Source organism: Colias philodice, chromosome 22 (genome assembly GCF_061535455.1).
Source record: "Colias philodice isolate Cphi_HAF_F1 chromosome 22, ilColPhil1 Martin Lab GWU primary, whole genome shotgun sequence".
Lineage (NCBI taxonomy): Eukaryota > Metazoa > Arthropoda > Insecta > Lepidoptera > Pieridae > Colias > Colias philodice.
In genome coordinates this window covers 137,739-152,172 of record NC_143107.1, presented here as the reverse complement: position 1 = coordinate 152,172, position 14,434 = coordinate 137,739, and the positions used below count along the sequence as shown (strand labels likewise).

At 34.1% G+C, this 14,434-nt stretch overlaps 1 protein-coding gene across 1 annotated transcript in view; it reads left to right on the top strand.

The window, feature by feature from the left end:
* LOC149478198 (retinal homeobox protein Rx2-like) overlaps positions 1–14,434 on the top strand; it is a 54,178-nt gene that overhangs the window by 27,776 nt on the left and 11,968 nt on the right. The window lies entirely within an intron of this gene.

The window sequence follows — 14,434 nt, the reverse complement described above, 5'->3', positions numbered from 1 at the left end:
TTAACTTTCGAACAACTTTCGAATTTCGATTGATTTAAGTGTGTGACGAGTGATATGTGGTTCGTTAATCGTAGAATATAAACCTTATTACGGTGCATTAAGGCTATAAATTAAATGTCACAGTGATAAAAAAGTTTATCACGGTGGTGTTATATTGGGAATCGAACTTTGCTAATTGTTAAGTTGAAGTTCAAAACAGCCTGGCAAAAAACAATTTGGCAACAGTAAAAATGACATCTAAAAGGGAATTTACGTTTTAGTGCTTACGAAATATGGTTTATTTTTCCATATGTACCAAACATCTAATATTAAAACTTGAGGGTATTTGTGTTTGTTTAGTAAACGGCTTTCTTTTGATATCCGTTACAAATTGGTGTACCTAAGTTTTTGTCGTAATTACAGGGGTTATTGCGAATCGTTTGACACTTGGAGATTATTATGTTTATCACAATGTATATGATGTATTGAAATACTCTTGGAATCTTTTTAACGACTTATTTGTATTTTGTTGTATTAATTCATAGAAATAAGCCATGCTTTTTTAAAGCCTTTAGTTTAAAACAATTTTTGTTAATCTATATTGAATATTTCCTATAGTATATCTTTATTAAAATTGAAAATTTTACATAAATTATACTAATATTATAAAGAGGAAAGGTATGTATTATATGTATGGTTTTCACGCATAAACTACTGGACCGATTTTGATGAAATTTGGCACAGATAATCTTTAGACCCTGAGAAAGAACATAGGCTACCTTTTATTGCGAAATATGTACCACGGGCGAAGCCGGGGCGGACCGCTAGTTAATTTGAGTTAAGATAAAAATAAAGTATCTTATATTCTTGCCAACTCAAACGTACGTATATTTTCCGGCAATAAAAGAGAAAATTAGAGCAAACAAAAAGCTCCCCTTCAATAAAATTATGATAACCATAATCGAACCCCACGACCTTTGACGGTAATAAATACCGTCACGCATTAGAGTGCGTGAAACTGGCGGCAAACGAGCCAAGCGGGGTAAGCGGATAATGCCCTGGAGATAATTTGGATGGGTATAGAAATTGATTACCTAATTATGTAAAGATAAAATTTATTTAATTATGCATAAAATGGATTTGCTTGTGTTTGATATTACGCGAGTATTATACGTTCAGATATAAGACTAACGAATTTTAAACGAGATTTATTCATTATTATCCGCATCCGGGAGATAATAGGTATTTAGTAGTAGTAATATGTAAAAATGGTTGATTGTGTAAGGAAAGTGATTAGTAGATATTATAACTACTTGCTTTTACCACCGCAAAATAATGTTAACAGATATTTGTAACTAAATGTGTTCAGATTCCTGTCTGTTAACAGTGATAGTTTTCCGTTTTAAGAGAAAAGTAGAAGTAAAATAAATAAATCCATGTTCGTAAATAACAAATAATTTGGAAAATCCAAAAGTGCACGCCTCATAATTTTTTTTTAATAAATATTTATTAATTATTATTTTTGTTTATTTAATAACAATTAAACCACATCGAATCAGACCCTGAAAAATGAAAGGGTTCTATTCCTGAGCATACTCAAGCGTAAGAGAAAAAAAAAGACTCGATTAGTAAAGTATTTCGGTCGCTATCGTGTTAACAAGAAAAAGGATCCGCACATACAGACACACGGACGTCCAAGACAGAACTTTTTTAAACTGTTTTTAACTAGTTTAAATAACAAAAATGACATCAAAAATATCATGAACGTTAAAAATAGTGTTTTTTCTTAATATGTGTGTGTATGTATTATCTTACAAGTGCAATGTATGATACATAAAGACATTTTAAGTTTGAAAAATCAGATGTTTTGCGCGAAGTGACAGTAGTACCCACCTCAACGCTTCGCTTATGAGGCGTGCAAAAGAGTACACCTAGTAGAAACTAAAATATTAGTTATACTATGATCTAGTAGACAAAAACAATAATTACAATCTATGCCAATATTAGATATACAATCTTACTGGACATAGTAAAGCGACAGACAAACGAAGTTATAATAGTTGATTAACCGGGAGGTGGAGGGGAGGGGGGAGGGGAAGGGGGGAGGTAATATAATAACTTGCGCGGTTACCTCGTTGAGGAACGGATATATTAATAATATTAATTCGAAAACAATCATCGTGTATTGCAAGTGAATTATTATATTATGTACGTTCACTTAAATTAAACGAGGCTTTGATTTCAAGTTAATTTGCTGCTCTTAAAAGTATCTATGCATGAAGGTTGGACAATTCATAAGCAATTCTAGAAGGTGCCTAATATCTCGATTACCAAGAAAGTGAAGCGATGAAAGCCGGTAAATCTTTCAGACGTGGTAACTATATTTAGGAAACTATAGTGGTATTTAGTAGTAACTGTTACTAATTAAATACATCAAATTAATTTAGAAGGAGAGCCTTCTAAACGCCGTTTTGTTTGTTAATTATTCTCATTGCAACCAACTTTATATAAAGATGTAAAGGAGCGTATACATGCACTACGAATAGTCTAGTAAGTTAAATAATATAGTGTAAAGTCCACATTAACACCTCGTTTCTGATCGCTAGTTGGCTGTAACTTAGTTACTGCAGCTTTCGTTAAACCAATTACCAACTGCTTCCCAACTCAGACTGCACAATTTGCAATTATATTATATTCAATGAAAAATAATCTCTATTTACGTGGTCGTAAGATGTAATTTTGTTATCATGTCTTTTGTTTATTGAGGTGTATTTATAGTTATGTAAACATATACATCGTCTAAAATATATCTTGCGAGTATATTACGATATAAGACATTCCTTTTAGCAAATACATATTTGGTTCTCTAACTTGGGACAAGAAATGTAAAAGCTTTTTTTTCTGCAATTATAAGTCCGGTTGTGTACGCTTTCTGACTCTATGAGATAAATATAGAATAGCGATTGCGCGCGGCTTTACTCTCTAATCTCAGTACACAGATAGGAGATGTCACCATTTATTTCGGTCATGTATTATAGTTAACTATCTGCAGAAAAACATTCTACAGAATTCGTCTGAGTGCAAAATCGTTTGAGTTAGATATTAAATATTAGCCATTATTTTGTAATCTTAGAAAGTAGAAACTGCTATACGAACCAAAATTATTATTTAATTTGTATTTTGGCGATTGAGAAACGCTTCTAAATGAAAAGCGACGCAAAACTCAAATATAATTCCGATCTAATTTAACTGCAAAAAGCACACCACAAATTCTATATTCCTGTAAACAAACCAATAGAATTACCGGCCAAAAGACATTCCTTATATACTGGGAGTGGGAAGTGTTGAAACTCAATAACCGAAGCAAGCTGTTATCGCGGAGTCAGATCCCCGTGGGAGACACAGCGTGGTAGATATGGGGAAATGATGTGGGCCTGATAGCGGGAGGTTATGGAAATCGCGAGGGATGTTAAATATGAGCTGAAGCGGTTATTTAATCGTGTGAAGGATATGGATTGTGTATGAGTTCAGAGAATCCTGCTAATATTATAAATGCGTAAGTTTGTGAGGATGGATGTTTGTTATTATGTCACGTAAAATCGACTCAACCGATCACAATGAAATTTGGTATGTTGGTAGCTGATGACCCAGAATAAGATATACGCTACTTTTTATCCCGGAAATCCTATAGAAACGGAAACTATGCAGTTTTACTTTGAAAACGCGGGCAAAGCCGCGTGCGGAAAGCTAGTGGTTGATAAAAGCTAAACGAAAAGTGTTGACAACAACAACAAATTACACAGAAATAATATTTGCGGCAAGCAAAATTTTAAGCATGTACCTATACGTATAATTTGAGTTGATTTAGTAATAAGAGGTGGACAATTCTTGCTCATTTTGATTTAGTACTTATAGAATTTAGGTACAGGTAAATTAGCTTGGAGAAATTTTTGCATATGTAGTGGTGTGTATATTATAGCATCTACAGACGCTCCGATTTGGTTGGTGCCAACCATCCGACCACGACCAAATCGGAAAGTGTAGAGAGCGGTCGGTCCGACATAATTATTATTAATATTGGTTTGACGTGGTCGGATGCGCCGGCGATACCGACCAAACCAACTTCCTATCCGATCCAACCAAATTGGAACGTTTGGAAGCTTTGTTCCGACCAAATCGGCTCATTCCATAGAGTAATATAGATATTTGCGGCTCATTCACATTCGCAACGCCGCCGGTGTAGGACGTTAACATGAACGCCGAGGGAGTTAAGGTCACCGAACGTGACATAATAATAAAATTACTGGAACTATATAAAGACTTTCCCTGTTTGTGGGACTTAAGTAACAAAGATTACGCAAATAGAGATGCCAGAAATCAAGCGTATTTTATTATGTTAGAAGTATTAAAAAAAATTGACAGTGCGGCTACATTAAAAACTTAATATTTAATATTTCATCGAATGATTCTGGAGTCATTCGAAGATATGTTCGGAAATCTTCATCATCCAATTCCTAAAGGAGCCGCATATGACTGTAATTTTCTCTATTTCTATAGTAGAATTTAGCCCATTCTCTTCGTTTTTTCCTTTGTTCCTTTTGTAGCGGTACTGTAGCAACAATGGTTGCTGCAACCAACGCTATTTTAGCATTTTTCGATAATACCGGTGTCATGAGGCAAGACGTCCGTTCACTACTTCATATCAAAGTCAACTGCATATATTATATTGCCATATATTATATTATATTATATTTGCCTTATAGATCAATATTAAATGAACAATGTATTCAAAGTATTTAATTGGTTAAGGATTAATGCTGTATTGGTTAAAATCGCTTCGAAAATTAACCATTATTTGTCGTAAAACGTAAATGACAAAAAAAAAGTTATTGTGGGTTATCCATAAGAGATAGATATATACCATCGCGGACTTTTCTATAGACCTTTTCAATGTTTACAATACTTAGTACATTATTTTGATAAAACTCGTAGGGTTCAGCCTGCGTTTGCAATGTAAGCGGAAAAAATGTAATTATTTACGACATCACATTAGAAACCTCAAAAATAACAGTACTTCTCCACTATTTAATGGATTTTATTATACATGTGAACTTTCCTCTTGAATCACTCTATCTATTAAAAAAAACCGCATCAAAATCCGTTGCGTAGTTTCAAAGATTTAAGCGTACAAAGGGACATAGGGACATAGGGACAGAGAAAGCGACTTTGTTTTATACTATGTAGTGATGGTCAACTGACAGCTGGAAGGCCAACCGTCGGACAATCTGTAGCAATGTTGGAATGGTTGCCATGTCGGTTCCAATATGGTTGGCACCAACCAAATCGGAGCGTCTGTAGATGCTTTTACTCAGATCTTAGAGCGCGTTTCCACTATATCGTTCTGGCCTATACAAAAATGTTTCGATATCCTAACATTACTATTTAATTTTATACTTATTGAAAGAAAGAAAGAAAGAAAAGACATTTATTTCTAGATAAAGGTACACACACACAAGAAGAAAACACAAAATAGAAGAAAAAAGAAAGTACGATACATAATAAAATTAGACATAAATTAGACGCCATGTTTGTTGAGAATCTGGTACTGTGTGTGCACTGCATATCCAGAAAAGGGTCTTGACTCAGCTTTCTGCCATAATCGCAGCAAGCTGCGACTACAGCGCTGGTATTCTGTCAAGACCGAATGGAGGGTGTGCTTTCGACTTTCCACTGATTTGCTACAGAAAAATAATATAAATAATAAATAGATAACTAATACAAATAATAGATATTAATAAATAAATAAATATGAATATGAATTTAAATGATAATAAGAGATGCGGTGTTGATTGGTTGATTGGTGCTTTAAATACTATGCAGTAACTACTGTTCTGCCAGAAGTAGATGCTTTAACTTTTGTTTAAAAGTGATTTTGGATCGAAGTTGACGCAGAGGCGGCGGTATATTATTCCAGCATTTTGTGGCACAGTATTTAAAGCAACCACGAAAAGCCATGCTATGATGCTTCGGTACTGAGAGTACATCAACATTAGATCTTAAAGGATTCCGACTTGTGTCCTTACGCCAGACAAGCTTCTCAAATAGATACAAAGGGCGTTTAGTTTTCACAAGATCAAACAGGAAGCATGCCATGAAGAGCTTGTGTCTATTCCTCATGTTAAGCATCTTTGAAGAGTTAAGAAAAGGTGTTATGTGGGACCTGGCAGGAATATTAAAGCAGAATCTGGCACAGGCGTTCTGAACTCTTTGCAAAAGCCTCCGTGACCGTTCCAGTAGACAAGACCCGAATACGTTAATGCAGTAATTGAGTCTAGAAAGGACAAGGGACTCGCACAACACAATTCGGAGATCCGTATTAATAAAGGGACGCAACTTATACATTACTTTTAGACGATAGAAGCACCCTTTAACAATCTCAAGAATATGGCTTTCGAATTTGAGATTACTGTCAAAGATCACTCCCAAATTACGAGCCTCTTCCACTTCTTGAATCGGGAAGCCATCAATGGATATTGACAAATTCAGATTTTTTGCTTTATGAACCTGCCCCTTTGTCCCGATAATCATATATTTGGACTTGACGGGGTTTAATAGCAGAGAGTTGTTAGATGCCCAGGTTGCAATACGACTCAAATCCGCTGTGAAACCAGACAAAGTCGCCGCGACGTTATCGTATTTTATTCGAGAGTATATTTGCAGGTCGTCCGCATATAGATGGTAGTTGGAGTTGATAAGGCACCGCGTAATGTCTGCTGAATAAATTATGAACAAAAGAGGGCCCAATATCGAGCCCTGGGGAACACCACGTGTCAGCAAGAGCTCCGAAGAGACGTTAGAAGAGCCATCGTTGTTGTTCAGAATTACCCTCTGTACACGGTCTCGCAAGTAACTATCAAACCATTTGCAAGCGCCGTCATCAAATCCATAAAAGCGAAGCTTACTGATCATGAGTTCAAAATTGATCGAGTCAAAAGCTCTCGAAAAGTCCAACAGTGCGAGCAAAGACGCGCTGCCCATATCTTCATTAGATAAGAGATCGTCTACGACATTCAGCAGGGCCGAGCAGGTGCTATGGCTCTTCCGGAAACCTGATTGGTACTTCGGTAAGATATTATTCTCTTCACAATAAATAACTATTTGATTGTACACGATTCTTTCCAATAATTTTGAAAAATATGGAAGCAAACTAATTGGCCTTAGGTCTTTAAATTCTGAAGGTTCATTGTTTTTAGGTAGTGGTCGGACTAAAGCTATCTTCCAAGCAGATGGAAAAATTAAAGTTTCAAGTGAACGATTTAGAATAGCAGTCATGGCTTTTAATGTGGTTGGCAATGTAAGCAAAATCATCTCTCTCGATATTTTATCGTGGCCTTGCGCATTCGATTTTATCGCAAGTATTAGCTTCCCCACGGTTTCCTCGTCGACAGGTTTCAAAGAAAAATATCCCGTTGTGAATTTATGATTGTTAAAGTAATCTAAGGTAGGTTTATGAGTCGTATTTGGAGCTGGGATATTTAGAAAATGGGAATTCATTGCATCTGGATCCCGTAAATGGTCAGGTATATCAGTACTGTCGCGAAAATTGGGCAGTACGTATTTTTTCAAATTTTTCCAAAGTAGCTTTGAGTTATGGGAATGTGATTGGATCTGAGACTGATAAAAAGCCAACTTTTCTTGTTAGTTATTCCTAGCAACACTTTTGTTTTCAATAAAAACAAGTTTTTATTTGAAAGAAAATGGTTTTGACTTTATAAAAAAAAATATATCATTCAATTTTACGTCCTTGAGCAAACGACAAGGCGACTACCGTGAAACAATAAAATATCGTGTCCATAATAATTTGTTTCATAATTAATATTTGACCATAATAATTACGAAACAAAACAAATAAATAAATCGTCACTTGATAGTGGAAAGTGGAAACACGCACAAAACCAGAATAAACCAGTTTACGCTGTCCGCAGGTACCACGTGCAGTCGTTTGGTACCGTTAGAACATAAAGCACATTTCATTCAAAAATTATAATTATTATGTACGTAGTTTAATTGATAAATTTTGTATTTGTTGATTGTTGTTATTATTTGTTATTATTGTTATAATATTTGTTGAAGTGAATTACATGTCCCGCAGCCGGAGGCCCCAAATGAAAACTCAGATGTACTTAAAAACTACATTTAATAGCTAAAATGAGACTTTTACACCCATGTCTGCACGATGCAGACCGGAGTTAAAGAATGAATTTATACTTTTTAATAATTATAAAGACGTAAGCTTGGATGCTAACTAAGGGAAATCGCATCCACATTCTATTCCCGTGCGAACGGCGTATTCAGCAGTTTTGTATGAAGGCAGGGCCATAACTAGTGTTTAATTTGTGTGTAAGTGTTGTAACTTTATATTGTTAATTCAATATGGCTCCAGTGTTAAAACATGGTCGAGGCAAGCCTTTGACTTCTCAAACTAAAGAATTAAACTTTAAATGTCGTTTCTTTTTCAGGTTAGTAAATTTTTCATTTTAGTAACATTGTTAATGTAAAAGTTATATGTATGTTAAATGTGCAAATATTAAAATAAAGTCTCATCTTTTTCAGAGGAGAAACACATATAGTTTAATTTAAAATCCCTTATATATATATAAAATAAAAACTAAAAATAAAATGTTGTTTTATTTTATTTGCTGACCATACACTACTACAAACGCAAAAATTTCTCCAAGCTAATTTACCTGTAAATGCTTATAAACAAACAAAGTGTCAAAGTGTCGTTCTTAGACAGCTTCGAAATTTCGCCACTAGAGGCGTGCGGATAATCTTTGCATCGCCAATAAAGTCAAAACCATTTTCTTTCAAATAAAAACTTGTTTTTATTGAAAACAAAAGTGTTGCTAGGAATAAGTATAAAATTAAATAGTAATATTAGGATATCGAAACATTTTTGTATAGGCCAGAACGATATAGTGGAAACGCGCTTTAAGATCTGAGTAATATACACACCACTACATATGCAAAAATTTCTCCAAGCTAATTTACCTGTAACGATTCCTAGGCTTCAAAAATCAAAGATTACATATACCTACTATTATAATGTCTCATAATATAATGAAGTTTTTATACTATAAACCGCTTTTTTCACGGCCTCGTGGTTCCCGTGTCGCTATTTTTCGCCTTCGCTTCAGGATCAGGAGATTATGACGGCCTGTAATGGCGGCTAATTTGCTGAATGTCGTCATTTGTGGCGAATTGTTTAGGGTGATGACAGCGGGTTATTTACAATATTGTGTTATATTTTTCGAATATATTATTATTTATTATGTTATATTATAGAATATGATTTACCTAATTATTATACTGACTTTTATTTTGGTTTTCTAGATACCGTTATTTTTTTAACACAGTTTGTAGTACCTACTTCAATAACTTTTCTTTTCCAACTCAATAAACTTTTGAAATTAAAGAACGTATTAATAATTATAATCACACGTTTCTCTTACGCCCTATAAAACCTATTCACAATATATTGTACCCTCTGCCTCTGTACAAGAATTATCCATTATTATCGAATCAATACGCACAATACAGCGAAACTAATCATAACTTGCTTTGTGCCATAATTTGATTAAAATTTGACGGCTCCTTCCTGTTAAAAAACCCTTTAAAAAACAGGAAATGGCTTAATAAGGGTAATTCAATTAGCGACCAGCGTAAGATGAGCCCTGAGTAGTTTTGATCGACGAACGTAGGAAGTTAGGTAGGGATCATGTTATACTGGTCTGTTTTTTAAGATAATATATGAATGAATTAGTGAATTAATGGCGGGTTCCGAACGTATCATGTCGGTATAGGTTACGGCGGAACTCTTAAACTTGATATTTCCTTCAGTTAGTTTTGTGAGAACTTGAGAACGCCGCTCTGCAATTACGCGTGTATTTGCTAATATTTTTGCTATTTGTTTTATCGTGTATGTTGCGTCAATTCAATGGATTAAACAGTCTTCCGCGACAGACAAAAAATGGATGAATATAATTAATTGATGACTTAATTCAATAAATAAAAATACTCACACAGTTAGGAATAGGTAGAGCAGAAATCAATGTTAATTAAATTAGTTATTGTGAAAATAAAAGCGAGCTAGCTATAATATTTTGTGCAAAGGAAGAAGCAGCACAGATTACTAAATATGTACATATTATGTTGTTACCATTGAAGTAGTAGATTTGATGAGTCAAATGGTACTTTCATAGAGAAATTGACAGGCTATCGATAGATTTAAATGTAGTTCCTAATTACCTAGTATCTCCTTAGTTCTAAAAAGCTGAAAACACAGATGATTAAATTTCAATTGTAAGTCCTATTTCGTCTTCATTCACATTTCCGTCACCATAGAGCACTGCAAACACAATCGAAGCCGGCAAATCCATTCAAATGTATCAATGAACACAAAAACTTACCGTGTCTAAGTGCAGTCTATTGTTACTGAAGTATAAACTTTCTTAATACCCTGTATTTAGCGCCAACAGCGACAATGCAACCCAACAAGCAGATTATCCGACCAATTTGACAATTCAATTCAATTCAAATCTCAGTGTTGAGTGTCGGCGCTTACAAATTACACACAACATTATAATCTCATCCCCTATTTATAAGGTTTATAATCGAAAATTTAAATTTCGAAGTCGTTATTTCAAAAAAGTTCGAACCAAATTCTATTTGCAGTTCAACAAATTGATTTGAACCATATCGTCATTATAATAAGAGTTAATAGTTTTTAGCAAGTTGCGTGCACAAATCAGCCGTCTCAAAATACCTATTCATGACGACCAGTATAAGAAGACCCGTCAGTAAACTAAAGTGAACTCTAATTCAATGTATTAAGGTTTATGTTTTCTGGTGTTGTCTGGTGATATTTGAGATGGCCAGTGAGCCGGCTCTTCAAAGTAGGCAATATCACGGAGTATAATGCTAAAGTTTCGATTTCATCAAAGGGCGGTTTCCTTTGCATCATCTGCTTATTTTTAGGAATCCGTAATCCACTGATCAATGCTAAATGCAAAATTCTTATAATTCCTGCTAAAAGTTTCAAAAAGCCTCCGTCGGCAAAAATATTTCTTGTGCTTACTAGATAAATATTTCTGGTTTTACATTGTTCATTAATTTGGTGTGATTCAATAATAAATATCTGGAAAAACTGCAGGTCCAGATTTGTATAGCAAATATAGTACTACGTAGTATCTTTGCTCTACAAAGCTTTGCTGTACTAAGTACAAAAAACACTTGGCTAGAGTGGTATAAGAACATAGGGTACGATGTACACATTGTACTTGTGCCTGTAGGTATTTTATTAGTTGTTCTGATCTGCTTTATAAAATGTATGTACATATTTACCTACATCATAAAATATTCATCCATAGATTTTTTATAATTAGCCAATATGAACTGACCTTTATCTAATATCAAAGACGCTCAGTGCGTCCGCGGCCTAATGATATAATTAATTAATTTGTCGGCGTCTGCAATTAGCCCCGAGAATTATTCATTAATTTGTTTATTTATTTTCCCTTACAATTAATTACGACGTCTTGTTTAAGGTCTTTAGTAATAGAGTTTTTCCTTTTCCTTAATATTTCAGTTTATTTATAAAGATATAATATTTTTATGAAGACTGACGTCCTTTTTTATTTCATAAACATACCTATTCATTTGAAGGAATCGAAAATGTACCATAACCTAGAGCAGTTTATGTATAACTAGCGACCCGCCCCGGCTTCGCACGGGTGCAATGCTGATACTAAATACACTATAGAAAAACTGTGAACGTTGTATACACAGATCACAGAACTAAAGGGTTGTACTATGCGTGCCAAATAAGAATAGGACTGTCAAGACGCCATATTGTTCAGTAATACGCGCTAACTTCATTACCAAAGCGTATGGTGTGCAAAAAAATCAATAAAGAAATTATATTCAGTTTAAATATTTAATGTACGCTTTGTTGGTATTTCTAATAGGTACATTTCACGCCAAATTTATTATGAATGAGTAGGATTTGAAAATAAAAGCACGTATATAAATATAATTTTATATATAAAAAAAAACATATATATTATTTCAGTTTTTATCAATCGGATAATATTTCCTCTACACCACTTAACACAGCGTCATCGTCGTCGTATTCTGAATCTTCATTGCTGTCGCTGTCACTGCTATCTCCGCATTAACTATGAAAATGTTAACTTTTTATGAATACTGTTTCCATACCTGTATAATTAATTTATCCATAATCCATCAGTGAAATTCAATAAATAGTATTTTTTAATGAATATAACGATTATACAATAATTAAATATAATCATGAACAATAAAAAATAATTATATGAAAATTCTTTTTCGCACATTTTTTTGCTGGCAGTACTAACTTGAATGTTTTCGTGTGAAGTTGGCAGCAAGCGCGGTCCTATTCTTAGTTGGCACGCATCACTACATAGTATAAAACAAAGTCGCATTCCCTGTCCCTATGTCCCTATGTCCCTTTGTACGCTTAAATCTTTGAAACTACGCAACGGATTTTGATGCGGTTTTTTTTAATAGATAAAGTGATTCAAGAGGAAGGTTTATATGTATAATAACATCCATTAAATAGTGGAGAAGTACTGTTATTTTTGAGGTTTCCAATGTGATGTCGTAAAAAATTACATTTTTTCCGCTAACATTGCAAACGCAGGCTGAACCCTACGAGTTTTATCAAAATAATGTACTAAGTATTATACACATTGAAAAGGTCTACAGAAAAGTCCGCGATGGTATATGTCTATCTCTTATGGATAACCCACAATAACTTTTTTTTGTCATTTACTTTTTACGACAAATAATGGCTAATTTTCGATGCGATTTTAACCAATACAGCATTAATCCTTAACCAATTAAATACCTAGAATACATTGTTCATTTAATATAGATCTATATGGCCCTTTACACCGTATGATTTAAGTGAATATTTTCGAAGATATTACAGATTTAAAAATTGCGGGACGTAGCGTTTGCGGCGGTACCGGCCGGCCGCCCGGCTATACTATATTTTATACCCGTGCGAAGCCGGAGCGGGCCGCTATGTTTTTATATACAACGTTTACAGTTTTTCTGTAGTGTATTTAGTGTCAGCATTGCACCCGTGCGAAGCCGGGGCGGGTCGCTAGTAGTATATAAAAACATAGCGGCCCGCTCCGACTTCGTACGGGTATAAAATAGATAGCCGGGCGGCCGGCCGGTACTGCCGCAAACGCTACGTCCCGCAATTTTTAAATCTGTAATATCTTCGAAAATATTCACTTAAATCACACGGTGTAAATGGCCATATAGATCTATATTAAATGAACAATGTATTCAAGGTATTTAATTGGTTAAGGATTAATGCTGTATTGGTTAAAATCGCATCGAAAATTAGCCATTATTTGTCGTAAAAAGTAAATGACAAAAAAAAGTTATTGTGGGTTATCCACGGACTTTTCTGTAGACCTTTTCAATGTGTATAATAGTTAGTACATTATTTTCATAAAACTCGTAGGGTTCAGCCTGCGTTTGCAATGTAAGCGGAACAAATGTAATTTTTTACGACATCACATTAGAAACCTCAAAAATAACAGTACTTCTCCACTATTTAATGGATGTTATTATACATATAAACCTTCCTCTTGAATCACTCTATCTATTAAAAAAAACCGCATCAAAATCCGTTGCGTAGTTTCAAAGATTTAAGCGTACAAAGGGACATAGGGACATAAGGACATAGGGACAGGGAAAGCGACTTTGTTTTATACTAGGTATGTAGTGATTACTATAGGTATACACAGTCAATTAAAATAAATACACAACATAAAGAGCAAATAATAAATTGATAAGCAAAGCCGCTGGTTTAAATTATACAAATAAAATCCTCTCAAACCAACTTAATTAAAAGTAATTAAGCTCGGTTATATACAAACGGGACACAGAATAATCGACCTTATTCCTTAATAATACAGTTCATAATAGTTCAATCTTGTTCGAAGGCCGAGGCGTCAAAGCTTACGAAAAGCTCACAGTTGAAATGGAGTTTTGATTTAATTAATTTTAAAGCTGTGTGTGTGCTTTATGTTTTAATTGTTTGTGTAGTTGTTACAAGTGGAGATTAATATTTTAAAACGGGTTTTTAACACGTTTTATTGCTGTTAATTTAATAAGAAAGCTTCCCTGTTTATACAAGCGTACAAGAACACTTTGACAATAATCGCAAGTGTACAGTATCATGTTTTAGATGTTGGCTACATACTTTAATTTACTTATTTATTATTTAAAGTGTGTGATTAACGGAGCTCTAAAGTAGTACAGAGTAGGTACAATATTAAATTCGAGCAAAAAGTTAACAAATTTTTATGGGTCCTAGATGTCTTCCGAACAAATT